The sequence below is a fragment of the Bison bison genome, unplaced genomic scaffold, assembly GCF_000754665.1.
Source record: "Bison bison bison isolate TAMUID 2011002044 unplaced genomic scaffold, Bison_UMD1.0 scf7180017864146, whole genome shotgun sequence".
In the NCBI taxonomy this organism is placed as follows: Eukaryota; Metazoa; Chordata; class Mammalia; order Artiodactyla; family Bovidae; genus Bison; species Bison bison.
Window position 1 is genome coordinate 5,376,263 of NW_011494718.1, and position 17,075 is coordinate 5,393,337.

The 17,075-nt window shown below is 43.9% G+C and overlaps 1 protein-coding gene across 2 annotated transcripts in view; it reads right to left on the bottom strand.

The window, feature by feature from the left end:
• Positions 1-17,075, bottom strand: part of FAM160A1 (family with sequence similarity 160, member A1) — a 280,052-nt gene that overhangs the window by 178,059 nt on the left and 84,918 nt on the right. The window lies entirely within an intron of this gene.

The following is a 17,075-nucleotide window of genomic DNA, read 5'->3' on the forward strand; positions in this document are numbered from 1 at the left end:
AGCATGCCAGGCTTCCCTGTCCTTCACCATCTCCCGAAGCTTGCTCAAACTCATGTCCACCGAGTCAGTGATGCCATCCAGCCATCTCATCCTCTGTCGTCCCCTTCTCCTCCTGCCCCCAATCCCTCCCAGCATCAGAGTCTTTTCCAATGAGTCAACTCTTCGCATGAGGTGGCCAAAGAACTGGAGTTTCAGCCTTAGCATCAGTCCTTCCAAAGAACACCTATTAGCAGGACCTAATTTTTTTTGAGTCATTAGATGTGTCATGCCTGTACTAAGTGCTTTGTTACATGACCCAAGCTCAGAGAGACTACGTAACTTGTCAAAGGTCACCCAGAAGGATGTGTCAGAGTATGGAACCAAACCCCAGTCTTCCCGGCTCCAAAATTCATACCATTCATCACTACACTGCCACTAAAGAGCAATGCTGAAGGAAGGGACAGGGGCAGGAAAGAGAAGGAGCTGGCAACTGCAAACATCTTTCTTTTTCCAAAGCACAGTTTATGAGATTAAATGTCATTAGAGCCACAGAAGTTGAAGGCTCAACCACTACAGAAGCCCGAGCAGAATTCCGAAGAATTCCCCAAACAAGTATCAGAAAACCTGCCTTCTCATCCAAGGCCGGTAAAATCTGAACAAAGCGAAATGGTATGAGGAAAAAAGTGATTCATCAAAAAGGTGTCTCTGCGGGACTTCCCTGGTGGTCCAGCGGTTAAGAATTCACTTTGTAATGCAGGGGATGCAAGTTTGGTCCCTGGTCAGGAAACTAAGACGCCACAAGCATTGGGGCCACTCAGCCTGCACGGTAACTATGAGCCTGCGCACTCTGGAGCCCAGAAACCACACACACACACACACACACACACACACACACACACATATGAGAAGGTGTCCAGGAACCACAACTAGAGAGCCTGTGTGCCCCAACTAAGACCCGATGCAGCCAAATAAACACACACACACACACACACACACACACGAGAAGGTGTCCAGGAACCACAACTAGAGAGCCTGTGTGCCCCAACTAAGACCCGATGCAGCCAAATAAACACATACACACACACACACACACGAGAAGGTGTCTCCCTGAGGTAGAGCCATGAGTTGTCCAGTGAACACGGACTGTGTGCCTGCTGCGTGCTGTCACCTGCCCTGGTCACAGGCTCCAGGTTCCTCCACGTGTTAGAGATAAGTGGCAAACCCCTAAATGAGGACGAGAACCTGCACACTGTGAAGGGGAAACGAGCAGGACTGACAAGATCTTCTCCAGGAACATCTGCCTCCTGGTTCCTCAACTCAGTAAAGACTACTCTGTGTGACAGCCCTCCCAACCCAGCCCCTGGTTCAGCTGGATTACAGTGGGAACAGTTATTGCTGTTCACTCGCTTGGTCACATCTGACTCTTTGCTCACTCAGCCGTGTCTGACTCTTGGCTAGCTCGGTCGTGTCCAGCTGTTTGCGACCCCATGGACTGCAGCACGTCAGGCTTCCCTGACCTTCACTGTCTCCCAGAGTTTGTTCAAACTCATGTCCATTGAGTCGGTGATGCCATTCAACCATCTCATCCTCTGTCACGCTCTCCTCCTCCTGCCTGATACAGTGGGAACAGTATCAGCTTCAAAACACTGAGTTTGAACTATTTCTTTTCAACACAGAAAACTCACAATCTTTCTTAGCAGCTCTTTTCCTTGAGAGGAAAAAACCTCATGGCCCCAGTACCTCCAAGAACAAGAAAGGGCTGACACAATTCATCAAGATTCAACAGGGCCTTGCCTCATCTTTGAAGAACTCAGAAGTAAAAAAAACACGTCATGGCCTAGTGGAGTCTTATAAATCTAGCTTCAAATCCCAGCTCTGCCACCTACTAAGTCGATAACTTTAAGCATAGTGCCCCAATTTCCTCAGTTTCAAAACAGGGATAATAAACTCCATCTTATCAGAATCTTGTGGGTGTTAGGTGAAAGTGGACTTTTTACCCCACTGGAGTGCTTGCCCTGCCTACAGCTCCTTCTAAAGCAAACTGGTAATATTCCCAACCAATGTTTGGGGACAGCCCTTGGCGATGATTTTCTGCACGCGTGCACACACATGGGTGCACACTGCTGTACACACACACACACACACTCCATCCACCAAAATCTGAGAATCTGACAGGACCAGGAGTGGGAACTTGATCTAAATGCAACTAATCCCTATGCTGGCCTTCAACCATGGTTTAATCTCAGAGATGATGGTTAATTAGTTCAGCCACTCCAATTCTCTTAAAGAGTTCAACTTGAAAGTAGAGCTTGCTGTCAGCAGGGAGTGAAGCAGACAGACCCCAAGACAGAAGAGTAAGTTGGAGAGTAGCAGGGTTAACAGTGAGGGCAGACATCCAGAATGACACCCCACAGCCCCTCATCAGAGGCTTCCAGAACCAGTGGGGATCCAAACACCGTCTAATTCCAGCCTCTAGGTGCCCAGTTCCCTGCCCTTCTTGCAGCAGGCTGTTCCCTTTTTCCCTCGGCTCTAACAACAAACTTTCCATGACCTGAAGTTCCTTGTGAGCAGAGGTAACAGGTTAGGAGCCTGTATCCATGTGAGAGAGAGACGGAGAACCATTCACCAGACAGCTTCATAGGGCCTCGCTGAGCAGACTGAGAGAAAGGACACAATTCATCTGACAAAGAAAGGCTTCAGATGCCTTTCAGAGATCCAGGCTAGGCAAGGAAACAACCCCGGGGAGGGCGCCCCTGTTATGACAGGTGTATGATGCCTTCAAGAAGGTCTGTGAAGTAAAACACCAAGTCATGTCTTAAAGCCCTCATACCTCTGCGACCACTGAGAGGGAAAATAATACTTTCAATGCTTCTTAGGGTTGAAATAAGGAGCAAGGTTGCTGGTTTTCTGTTTGGAATAAATTTTTATTATGTCATTGAAAAACACAAAGCAGACTACGCAAGCCCCCTCAAGACAGAAACGGAAACAAGACCAAAAAGTCTCAAAGCAAAGCCTCCCTCCTCTCTCTACCCAAACACATAATTTAGAAAATGACATTCCAAATAACTCGTTGCATCGATCACACAAGAGCCACTGCACGAAGCCTTTCCCGACACCTGCCTCCTCCAGCCTGGCCGCCAACCCCAGGCCAGCCCTTCTGGAGCACCTCCAGGGGCCCTTTCCATTTATCATTTATTATATTATCTGGCTTGCAAGCCAATCTGTTCCATTTCATGTTTCTGCTTTAACTATGTGAGTTGTAGACTTCAAGAGCGTGGACAAGGGGCTCAGCAGACACCCTGATGCACATTTCACAGCAACCCACTACAGGGCCTCTCTCCAATCCACATGTAACAGAGCAGAGGTGTTTGCTGCATATTTAAGAGAGGCAGCAGACAAGCACCAGAGAAGGCAATGGCACCCCACTTCAGTACTCTTGCCTGGGAAATCCCATGGGCAGAGGAGCCTGGTAGGCTGCAGTCCATGGGGTCACAAAGAGTAGGACACGACTGAGTGACTTCACTTTCCCTTTTCACTTTCATGCATTGGAGAAGGAAATGGCAACCCACTCCAGTGTTCTTGCCTGGAGAATCCCAGGGATGGGGGAGCCTGGTGGGCTGCTGTCTATGGGGTCGCACAGAGTCGGACACGACTGAAGTGACTTAGCAGCAGCAGCAGACAAGCACTTCTGACAAATCAGACTTGGGGAGGGAGACAGGGGTACACCAGCAGGTCAACATGTAATTTATCCAGATTTACTTTTCCTCGGTCCCTGGTGGCTCAGATGGTAAAGAATCTGCCTGTAATGCGGGAGACCCAGGTTCAATCCTTGGGTCGGGAAGAACCCCTGGAGAAGGGAATGGCTATCCACGCCAGTGTTCTTGCCTGGGAAAGCCCATGGACAGAGGAGGCTGGCAGGCTACACACCTTCTTTGTCTATGGGGTCACAAAAAGTTGGACACAACTGAGCGACTAGCACACTTTTCCTCAGACCACTAGTCAGCTGAGCTTGAAAACTGTTGTTCCTGGGCGCTTTTCCTTCAGCCACCAGAAGACCAAGGTTCAAAGCAGCTGCTGTTTTGACAAAGGATTCACTTCTCATGGGTGGGAATGAACAGAAAAACCTAGCTCTGAAGCCACTGGCGAGGGTCCATCCGATATGTTAAGAGAAATCCCTGGGATAACACTCAGGCCTCTGTTTCGAGCTCTGTGGATTTCAGCATATTCTCTCAGTGCACAAGATTCAATGCCTTCCTGGCACTGAAAGGCAACAGCTCAAGGTGATAAGCAGTGAATCACAACAAACTTCACTGAGTGTTTTCTTGCAGCCTATAAATAAAATCAGAATCTCTGAGGCCTGAACATCTCAAGGTTATTCATTTCTAAACCACTGTGGGAAGAATAAACACACAGTCAAAAGACAGGTGGTTTATGATGAACAAAATTTCTTAATGCCTAAAAATTCCCATTTTAATTCTCAGGGACATTATACTCAAGTACTGGAGACCTTCAACTTTTTACTCCCTATGTTACCCTCCCGAAGTTCCTTTTTCCATCAGGGTTTGGAAAGTAACAGAAGTGGGCAACAAAACCGCAGCTGCAAGGAAAAGCTTGGGTTCTGAATTATTTTTAAACGATTAAGTGGATAAAGTGGGTTGAAGAGACCTAATTCCTCATTACGCCACAGAGAAACTTCAAAACATTTACACAACAAACGGTACATAACATTTCAGGGATCTGGGTCACTTTAAGCAGAGGTTATCAATTTGTTGGGAGTATCTGCCTAGGCCCTCTCCTCTGACCCCAAATCCTCCAGTTCAAGGGTGAGACCTGCAGCCAAGTTGGTGGTTGGGTGAGCCTGGCTGCCCTGCTCACCTTTGCTGACTGGGTTGAGCCCATCACATTTCTCCTCTAGGAATTTAAATCAGGACTAGAAAATGCTAAATGAGTTTCTCTAGTTGCTTCCATCACTGGGACACAAACTCAGGAGGTATAAAGTAGCCCAGTTTAGCTACAAGGAAAAAAAGCCAGTTCAGGCAGAGAAAGAAAGTGCTGAGCAGGCATTCCTATTCCTGGTCTGAGGGCAGGCTCAGCTTAAGTTCCTTAAGGTACCAGACACCTTTAGATAAATTTCCCCTTTTATTTACTCTGGCTTCCCAAGTGGCACAAGTGGTAAAGAACCCATCTGCCAATGCAGGAGACGTAAGAGACCCAAGTTCAATGCCTGGGTTGGGAAGATCCCCTGGAGAAGGAAATGACAACCCACTCCAGTATTCTTGCCTGAGAATTCCCATGGACAGAAGAGCTTGGTGGGTTACAGCCCACGGGGCTGTAAAGAGTCGGACATGACTGAAGCAACTTAGCACACAGAGGTTTCTCTTGATTGTGAACTATTTCAATCGGGGCTAGGGCTACAGCAGCATAAGCACAGGATAAGTAATACTAGAGTCATCCTTCAGCAAGTGAAAATAAAATAAGATAATCATCAAAATTCAGAGTCCGAAAACCGACTTTGATCAAAAAAGATGGAGCTGACAAGTCACTTGAGAATTTGATTCCTACTTCCATCATGTATTTATTATAGCGTCTGGGTTCAAAATCGAAGAGCCTCAAGTTTCCATGTGTCAGGTGGGAAACACCTCCCTTCCAAGGTCAATCCTCGCTGTCCTCCCTGTCCCGAGCCGCACTGACACGCAGCAGCGGCCAGCATCTCTTGAGTCTCCCCTTGAGTGTTAATTTGCTCACGTTAAGCTTTTCCTCAAAAGCCTGCCGTGGCTTCCAACTGCTTGACGTGTCAAATTAAAACACCCAATACAGTGTTGCGCCCATTAGTTCTGCATTATCCAACCACTGTCACAACCCATCACGCCTCAACTCACAGCCGGCCCCAGAGTCAGCTCTCATGTTCATCATCCCACGGTCACTCCAAGTTGCAAGCACGGCACTCACTAGTGCTTCCTCTTGGAAACAATACTTCATACCAGCTATCTTTTAATTTCTATAGGTTGGACTCCTTCTTTACATAATAAGGAGGCTGGGACTTGACCACTGGCTTTTAGTTTTTTTTTCTGCTTTAACTCATATAAGATATGAGGCAAGAATACAAAAAAAAATTACATTATAATGTATGAAAACAAGATAAACTATGCCATACTAACTGAATAGAGGTTGCTGTTGGCTCGGCTGGCACCGTGGCAGAGGTAGGACACGAGCTAAGCCATGAGGTGAGGAAGGTCCCAGACCAACAGAAGGACGTATGCTTACATCACCTAAGCTTTCACTTACATTCGTGTTGGCTGTTGACAAATGGTGTTAACAAATGGTGTTAACCTTTAGGGAAAACTCATACAAAGAGACTGCACTGGGAAGGAGGGAGAAAGGAACTATTCTAAAAATCTATCAAACACTTATTGAGAAAGGTGTCTAAAAGGCAAAAGATAGTGTTAAGGGCGGAACCCAGAAATGAGCAGAAGCCGTCCATGGCGTCTAACCGCTGAGACCAGAGACCACAGCTGCTTTGCTCACACTGCACTCCCAAACCCTAAGGGCCCCTTGCTGAATACTCAACAAATACCCCTCGAGGGATTACACAAATATACCCCGTACCTCTAAGGACTTATGTTTTTTTAATGGAGAATAAAAGAAAGAGACTGTGTTCTCCTTCCTCCCTAGGATTCCTAACAAACACGGACTCAAATTCACTTAAAGACAGTCCTCCTAGAGATAAAAGAGAAAAGAACGTAACCTCACACAATAACCATTTTATACAAAAAATGATCAAATCCCACCATGTTAACATCTGTCACTTGTCTCATTGTCTACGCTGACATATTAGCCAAAGATGAGCTTTTTGATAAAAAAGAGTAAGTCCCTCCACAGTGGGAAGCCCAAATCTCCTGATACACAGGCGGCCCTTTGCATCATCAGTTTGCAGTTGGTCGAATCTGTGGATGCTGGAACCCTGGTTCGGAGAGTGGACTATACAGTGGCCATTTTATTAAAGGGACTGAAGCATCTGTGGGTTCTGGTATCAGCGGGGGGTCATGGAACCAGTCCCTCACGATACCAAGGGACAACTGTATATACTCATTTGTTTCAAAGTGCCACAACCTCTTAAGCTGATTTTCCTCTCCAACTGCCTCAACTATAGGCAACTGTCACAGGCAAGATCCGTGCAGTCCAAACGACAAACAGTTCCCTTAAACAAATGTATTACCATAGCAACAAAGGGGCCACATTTGCCGTTCTTTACCTGCCACACCCGATCAATTATTTAACATGCCTGCACTACAGTGACACTGTATAAAACAATCGTGCTCATTAGCAGCAAGAATCAGCTCTGGGGAAAACCACAAACATCAGACAGCTAAACTGGTCACAAACCAAACACACGCACACACACAAACTCACCTTGACGGTGATGCCAGAGATCACAGTGCAAAGGGAAGAGGGAGAACTAAATGTTCTTAAATTTCAGCTTCCACTTTAGAAAAATATGATCACCCAAATCCCCCAGTTCTTTTTTTTTTTTCTTAAAAAAGAGAAAGGCATAAAATGACTTTATAAATAAAATGACTATAGCAATGTTATCAAAAACTGCTGAAAACAGGATGATTAGATGAGAAGATCAGAGAGCCAAAGGATGAGATTTATCTTACAAGTGTATGGTTCTGGCTTTGGTTTTTGTTCTGTCCCAGGTTCTGGCTCATCTCTCGTTAGGAAAACAGGCAGGGGACTGGCAAATTGGACACTGAAGGAGGATGTGCACAGCAGCCGGAAGCCAGCTAGGACTGTCCTCTCACCCAGCCTGGGGACACCTCTACTGACTGCCCCCAGGGAGATTCCTGAACAGAAAACTGAGCACATCCCCCAGCTCGGTGGGAAAGGAATGTGTCTCTCATCAAGGATAACCAGAGATTAAGTTCATGCGGGACTCTTGCAACTCACACGCCGAAACCTCAAGGCCAATACAACCACACCTAACAACGTCCCTCACGCCATCTGGAGGGTTTCACCCAGACAGGGGCCGCGTTAGGGTGGCCCCTGTGCCTGTGCCCACACTGCCCTGGGAGCAGGTTGTCCTTAAGCTAGAATCCGTGCTGCAGCTGGAATGGAGGATAAATGGCTTTGACTGACTATGTTATGGTCTTTCTTGTCACCCCTTGGAAAGAAGAGGAAAGAGAGAAGATTCTAACATATTTATATTAAACCACAGCCTGATAATGAAGTGAAAGTCACTCATTCGTGTCCGACACTTTGCAACCCCGTGGACTATACAGTCCACAGAATCTCCAGGCCAGAATACTGGAACGTGGGTAGACTTTTCCTTCTCTAGCGGATCTTCCCGACCCATAAAGCAAACTGGGGTCTCCTGCATTGCAGACAGATTCTTTACCAACTGACCTATCATGGAAGCTTCACTTTCTGATAATGAAAATTTCACACAAACAAGAGTTCACATTTGGCTAAAAATAACTGACATGACTCGGGAAGGAAATCTCTGATAACTGACAGATGAGAAAGCGTATGTAAAAGTTTGAAGAACCCATTTGTACAGAGAGTTCCTATGATGCTCTCCTAAGTAGAGTCCACTATTTTTCTGCTTTGCCAAGATCTAGCTTGCTGAGAGCTACAGCTAGCAAACTTTTATTCTAGATTACAGAGATGACTTAATAATTTATGGAGACTCTAGTTTTCTAGTACATTAGTCTTTCCACCACAGTTATTAACTTTTATTATTGTAAACACAAGAAAACCTCTTAAAACATTATGATGTACAATTATGTCTCTGTCCACTTGCGGAAAAAAACTAAAATTTTGAAAACATGGAAAAAATCAAATATTCACCCCAAATAACTGTTTTTCCCTTTAAAATCTATCTTCCCCAAGAAAAGCATCACAAATACTGAAAATGATGTCTAGGGTGGCCTATTCCCCACAAATTGCTCCTGTAAGTGAATAAATTATCAAGTAAAGAAGCAAAGAATTTAGAGACACTTTACACAGTGGTCCAATTTTATTTATATACCTACACAAAATAAGAACACGTGCCTTGAGGCGCATTTACACATTAAATTTACACAACTAAATGTCTTGATTACCATATAAAAAAGCTTAAGGTGGATAACCTCTCACATCTGACAGTACACAGGACATGAGTTATGACCGCTGTTCCGTCTCTGTAATTGAGTGAATGCCTTTAGACAACTGATCAAAAATCTGCCTCTCATTTTCAGTAACTTGACACGCGTGCAAATTCATGTTTACAACATATTATGGGACCCATGGAGAACAGTACGTTCTAAGAAAGTCCTTTTTAAGCTTTTAGTCTTTCTGCTTCTCTACTCTAATAATTTTGGGTGACAATATAAGAGAGATGACCCATAAATGACATTTAGAAGCAAAGTGGACATTCTTCTCACAGCTATGAGGACTTCACAGCTGCTGGTCACAGTAAGCACTCTACTTTCTTGCCAACAGCACTCTCACTTGTCACAGAACGAAAAATCAGAATACACTATGGAAAGCCAACAATAATGTTGAACTTGTGCACATCTGCCTTCAGTTTTGTTTATAAATTATTTCTGCCACTTGCAACTTAAACAATCAAAGATTAAACAACAGAAGTAATATGCATCACATTTTTAACTGAAGTTTAGCTGATGCACAATATTACATAAGTTACAGGTGTATAATGAGTCATAATTTTTAAAGGTTATCCTCCAGTCATAGTTACTTAAAACATTGTCTATATTCCCTGTGCTGTACATCCCTGTAGCTCACTTCACATGTAACAGTCTGTATATCTCACCCCACTGCCCTAGAGAGTCCCTCACCCTTCTCTCTCCCCACTAATAACTACTGTTTTCTTCTGTGAGTCCGTTTCCTTTCTGTTATATTTACTAGCTTGCTTTATTTTTTTAGATTCAACATATAAGGAATATCATATAGTATTTGTCTTTCTCTGACTTCTTTCACTTAGCAAGAAAATGATTTTAAATAGCAAAACATTATAAACTTCAAAATGCCCAACAAAAGCAAACTGATTCTATATAATTATGGACATTCATACAATATACAACTATTAAAAGTGGTACAAGACAAGAGATATCAAAGTAGATTAATGGAACAGAACAGAGAGTCCGAGAAGCACACCCTCACGAATAGAGTCAAGATTGTCAACAAACCCGTCAAGGCAATCCAATTGTTGTTCAGTCCTGTCCCACTCTGGACTTCCGTGAACTACAGCACACCAGGCTCCCTTTTTCTTCAATGTCTCCCACAATTTCTTCAGCTTCAAGTCCATTGAGTCAGTGATACGATCCAACCATCATCATCTGCCACCCCCCTCTCCTCCTACCTTTAATCTTTTCCATTGAGTCTACTCTTCGTATCAAGTGGCCAAAATATTGGAGCTTCAGCTTCAGCATCAGTCCGCCCAATGTATATTCAGGGTTGATCTACTTTACGATCGAACCCTTTGATCTCCGTGCAGTCCAAGGGACTCTCAAGAGTCTTCTCCAGCACAATTCAAAAGCATAAATTCTTTGGCACGCAGACTTCTTTATGGTCCAACTCTCAATCTGAAAATGACTACTGGAAAAACCATAGCTTTGACTATATGGACCTTGGTTGGAAAAGCAATCTCTCTGCTTTTTAATACACTATCTAGATTTTGCATAGTTTCCTACCAAGGAGAAAGTGTCTTTTAATTTCATGGCTGCAGTCACCATCTCCAGCGATTTTGGAGCCCAACAAAATAAAGTCTGTCACTGTTTCCATTGTTTTCCCATCTATTTGCCATGCAGCAATGGGACCAGATGCCGTGATCTTAGTTTTTTTAATGTTGAGTTTTAAGCCAACTTTTTCACGCTCCTCTTTCACTTTCATCATGAGGCTTTTTAGTTCTTCTTCACTTTCTGCCATAAGGGTGGTGTCATCTGCATATCTGAGGTTATTGATATTTCTCCCGCCAATCTTGATTCCAGCTTGTGCTTCTTCCAGCCCAGCATTTCTAATGATGTACTCTGCATACAAGTTAAATAAGCAGGGTGACAATATACAGCCTTAACGTACTCCTTTTCCTATTTGGAAACAGTCTGTTCCATATCCACTTCTAACTGTTGCTTCCTGACCTGCATACAGGTTTCTCAAGAGGCAGGTCAGGTGGTCTGGTATTCCCATCTCTTGAAGAATTTTCCACAGTTTGTTGTGATCCACACAGTCAAAGGCTTTGGCATAGTCAATAAAGCAGCAATAGATGTTTCTCTGGAACTCTCTTGCTTTTTTGATGATCCAAGGGATGTTGACAGTTTGATCTTCTTCTTCTTTTCTTTTTTAAGTTCTTCTGCCTTTTCTAAAACCAGTTTGAACATCTGGAAGTTCATGGTTCATGTATTGCTGAAGCCTGGCTTGGAAAACTTTGAGCATTACTTTACTAGTGTGTGAGATGAGTGCAATTGTGCAGTAGTTTGAGTATTCTTTGGCATTGCCTTTGGGATTGGAATGAAAACTGATCTCTTCCAGTCCTGTGGCCACTGCTGAGTTTTCCAAATTTGCTGGCATATTGCGTGCAGCACTTTCACAGCATCATCTTTCAGGATTTGAAATAGCTAAACTGGAATTCCATCACCTCTACTAAGCTTTGTTCGTAGTGATGCTTCCTAAGGCCCACTTGACTTCACCTTCCAGGATGTCTGGCTCTAGGCTGGTGATTACACCATCATGATTAGCTGGGTCGTGACACTCTTATTTGTACAGTTCTTCTGTGTATTTTTGCCACTTCTTCTTAATATCTTTTGCTTCTGTTAGGTCCATACCATTTCTGTCCTTTATCAAGCCCATCTTTGCATGAAATGTTCCCTTGGTATCTCTAATTTTCTTGAAGAGATCTCCAGTCTTTTCCATTCTATTGCTTTCCTCTATTTCTTTGCACTGATCATGGAGGAAGGCTCTCTTATCTCTCCTTGTTATTCTTTGGAACTCTGCATTCAAATGGGTATAGCTTTCCTTTTCTCCTTTGCTTTTCACTTCTGTTCTTTTCACAGTTATTTGTAAGGCCTCCTAAGACAGCCATTTTGCTTTTTTGCATTTCTTTTTCTTGGGGATGGTCTTGATCCCTGTCTCCTGTACAATGTCACGAATCTCTGTCCATAGTTCATCAGGCACTCTATCAGTTAATAGTAGAACCTAAATAATATGCATAGGTTCCAACTGTTAAATTACTTCAGCTATGCTATAAATTTTTCATGATAAAATTCTCATAATATTGAAAAACATGATGTTAAAAGTTTATTTTTTTGCTTTTATTTTTAGCTGGGGGGAAACTGCTTTACAATGTTGTGTTGGTTTTTGTCATACAACAACACAAATCAGTCATAATTATACAGTTATCACCTCCCTCTTGCGTCTCCCTCCCATCCCCCTTCCCACCCTTCTAGGTCATTGCAAAGCACCAGGCTGGGCTCCCTGTGACTTATAACAACTTCTCACAGCGATCTTCTGAAAGTATATTTATTGACATGGAAAGATTGTGTGTATACACACACACACCACACACGTATAGTTAAATAGAAACAATTAGATATAAAATAGCATCTATAAAATTACTGTATTCTAGTTTTTTAAAAGGTAAACATATGCACAGAAAAAGGGCTGGAAAGATAACCACAATTTGCAGGTTGGTGCATCTGGTAACTATATTCTAACTCTACTTCACAGAGAGACGCTGTATTCTCCACTTGTAAGATAACAAAGCACCAACAGTCCCCCAGATTCACCTGCTGCTGCTGCTGCTAAGTCACTTCAGTCGTGTCCGACTCTGTGCGACCCCATAGACGGCAGCCCACCAGGCTCCCCCATCCCTGGGATTCTCCAGGCAAGAACACTGGAGTGGGTTGCCATTGCCTTCTCCAATGCATGAAAGTGAAAAGTGAAAGTGAAGTCGCTCAGTCATGTCTGACTCTTAGCGACCCCATGGACTGCAGCCTACCAGGCTCCTCCATCCATGGGATTTTCCAGGCAAGAGTACTGGAGTGGGGTGCCATTGCCTTCTCCAGATTCACCTAGGCCACCTTATTTATAATTCTGAATGAACAGCACATATGTATTTCACAGTGAATGAAATGCTCCTTCCAGATGCGGCAGCCAGTGAGGATCTGTCAGATCAAGCTAGGTTTCTGGGTCTCTTTTCATGTGTTTCCCAGTACCCTGAATACATCTCTGCCACAGAGATATATCGCGTCTGATTCCTGCAACACTATGGACCATAGCCTGCCAGGCTCCTCTGTCCATGGGATTCTCCAGGCAAGAACAGTGGAGTGGGTTGCCATTTCCCTCCAAGGATCTTCCTGACCCAGGTATTGAGCCAGGGTCTCCTGTATTGCAGGCAGATTCTCTTCCACTGTGTATTTTCTTACAACCGTGTACTTTTCCACTAGACCATAAATTCCTTAAAGGCAAGAGCTACATCTTGAAGTTCAAGTATCTTCAGAGATTAGGACAGTATTTAGCACATATGGGACAGCCAATAAATGCTAACTGAATGGAAGAGTCAATAAATGAACAAACAGCAGTTTCAAGAGTCTCTCAATCCAGAAAGACTCCTTCACCTAGATTCTACTGACTCTGAAATGTGAACAGGTCACTAGAGACTGTTATCGTTGGATTCACTACTACTGTTACCAGAAAAAAATGTCTTAGAATGTAAAAGTTCTTATAAGAAGATAAAACTTTAAATCAGTCACATTGTTGTACAGTAGAAACCAATATAACATGGTAAAGCAATTATCCTTCAATTAGAAATGAAAGAATTTTTTTTAATTTTTAAAAAGTCTTTTAAAAAAAACTTTAAATCACTAAAATCCACTCAGAGATTGCCAGATTCTCCACGGTAAGAGCAAGAAATTATGCCATGGCTGGATCCCGAGAATGGCAAGGTCTCTAGAACAGGAGAGATTAAAAAAACATGCTCAATAGAAATCACATGTCAATGAGCTGATGGGTTAAATAAGTAAGTCGTTAACACTAGGGGAAGCTGGCTGAAGGGTATATGAAAATACTCCATATTACTTCTGCAGCTTTTCTGTAAATCCAAAATTATTTCAAAATAAATAAAATGTTAATGAGGTGGGGAGTGGACTGCAACACATTGAGTGGGGCAGCTAAGGAAGCAGGAGGGGTGGAGGGCACAGCAAAGGAAACCTCTCCTTCCACTTCCCAACCTAGTCCAGGACCAGCCACACTTTCATACTTTCAGTTATAAGAAAAACATTTAGACCTCCTAAAAGGCACCTGCCCCCAAGAAGAAGATGAATCAATCCTTGACCTAACTGTGTTCCAATCCAGATCACAATATGTCAAAACTAAGAGGTAAAGGAGGGAGGGAAAAAAAATCTCTTTAAATGCATTTATACCTCCACAAAACACAAGGAGCAACTGTACCAAGCACAGTATTTAAAAAGCACTTCCAGCAGCTCAATGAGAAAGAAGCAGGGCAAGAACAAAGGTGAAGCCCTGGCCTCCTACTGGCCGCCACTATTAATTCCTTCCCCCAACCACTGTTTACTCGTTTATCAGCTGAGAATGACAACAGAGGTAAATTTCACACATGAATAAGCTCACAAATGGCGCTCTTGGTCTCCAAGGGCAGAAGTTACGTCTGTTAGTGTATTCTGTACTATCCCTGGCTCCATGCCCCATGGAGGTAAAGAGTTTAACAAATGCTTTCTGTAGTGCCAGTGGCTGAGAGATTTTCCCTCCCATCTCATTTACCCTGCTCAAGGAATATTTATTAAATATTCATTTGGACAAGGATAACCCTATGCTCAGCTAAGTTAAATTCACCCATTCCAGTCCAGTTTAGTTCGCTGACTCCTAAAATGTCAACGTTCACTCTTGCCATCTCCTGTTTGACCACTTCCAATTTGCCTTGATTCATGGACCTAACACTCCAGGTTCCTAAACAATACTGCTCTTTACAGCATCAGACCTTGCTTCCATCACCAGTCACATCCACAACTGGGTGTTGTTTTTACTTTGGCTCTGTCTCTTCATTCTTTACAGAGTTATTTCTCCACTGCTCTCCAGCAACACATTGGGCACCTACTGACCTGGGGAGTTCCTCTTTGAGTATCCTATCTTTTTGCCTTTTCATAATGTTCAAGGGGATCTCAAGGCAAGAATACTGAAGTCGTTTGCCATTCCCTTCTCCAGTGGACGACTCCTCACCATGACACCTCAATCTTGGATGGCCCTACACGGAATGATTCATAGTTTCATTAAGTTAGACAAGTCTGTACGTCAAGGCTGTATATTGTCACCCTGCTTATTTAACTTATATGCAGAGTACATCATGAGATATGCTGGACTGGAAGAAACACAAGCTGGAATCAAGATTGCCAGGAGAAATATCAATAACCTCAGATATGCAGATGACACCACCCTTATGGCAGAAAGTGAAGAGGAATTAAAAAGCTTCTTGATGAAAGTGAAAGTGGAGAGTGAAAAAGTTGGTGTAAAGCTCAACATTCAGAAAACGAAGATCATGGCATCTGGTCCCATCACTTCATGGCAAATACATGGGGAAACAGTGGAAACAGTGTCAAACTTCATTTTTGGGGGCTCAAAAGTCCCTTGCAGATGGTGACTGCAGCCATGAAATTAAAAGATGCTTACTCCTTGGAAGGAAAGTTATGACTAACCTGGATAGCATATTCAAAAGCAGAGACATTACTTTGCCAACTAAAGTCCGTCTAGTCAAGGCTATGGTTTTTCCTGTGGTCATGTATGGATGTGAGAGTTGGACTGTGAAGAAGGCTGAGTGTCCAAGAATTGATGCTTTTGAACTGCGGTGTTGGAGAAGACTCTTGAGAGTCCCTTGGACTGCGAGGAGATCCAACCAGTCCATTCTAAAGGAGATCAGTCCTGGGTGTTCTTTGGAAGGAATGATGCTAAAGCTGAAACTCCAGTACTTTGGCCACCTCATGCAAAGAGTTGACTCATTGGAAAAGATAGACAGCTGGGAGGGATTGGGGGCAGGAGGAGAAGGGGATGACAGAGGATGAGATGGCTGGATGGCATCACTGACTCGATGGACGTGAGTCTGAATGAACTCTGGGAGTTGGTGATGGACAGGGAGGCCTGGCGTGCTGCGATTCATAGGGTCACAAAGAGTCGGACACAGCTGAGCGACTGAACTGAACTGTGGTCCATGTGATTAGATTAGTTAGTTTTCTCTGGTTGTGGTTTCAGTCTGTCTGCCCTCAGATGCCCTCTCAGCGCCTACTGTCTTACTGGGGTTTCTCTGACCTTGGACATGGGGTATCTCCTCATGGCCACCCTTCTGACCTTGGACACAGGTCATTCTGACCTTGGACATCTCCTCTCAGCCACTTGCAGTGGCATTTTAGGAATCAGTGAACTAAAATGGACTGGAATGGGTGAATTTAACTCAGATGGCCATTATATCTACTTCAATGGGCAAGAATCCACTAGAAGAAATGGGGTAGCCATCACATTCAATAAACTAAGAGTCCAAAATGCAGTACTTGGATGCAATCTCAAATAACAGAATGATCTCTGTTCGTTTCCAAGGTAAACCAATCAATATCACGATCAGATCAGATCAGTCGCTCAGTCGTGTCCAACTCTTTGTGACCCCATGAATCGCAGCACGCCAGGCTTCCCTGTCCATCACCAACTCCCGGAGTTCACCCAGACTCACGTCCATCGGGTCAGTGATGCCATCCAGCCATCTCATCCTCTGTCATCCCCTTCTCCTCCTGCCCCCAATCCCTCCCAGCATCAGAGTCTTTTCCAATGAGTCAACTCTTTGCATGAGGTGGCCAAAGTACTGGAGTTTCAGCTTTAGCATCATTCCTTCCAAAGAAATCCCAGGGCTGATCTCCTTCAGAATGGACTGGTTGGATCTCCTCGCAGTCCAAGGGACTCTCAAGAGTCTTCTCCAACACCACAGTTCAAAAGCATCAATTCTTCAGTGCTCAGCCTTCTTCACAGTCCAACTCTCACATCCATACATGACCACTGGAAAAACCATAGCCTTGACTAGACGAACTTTTGTTGGCAAAGTAATGTCT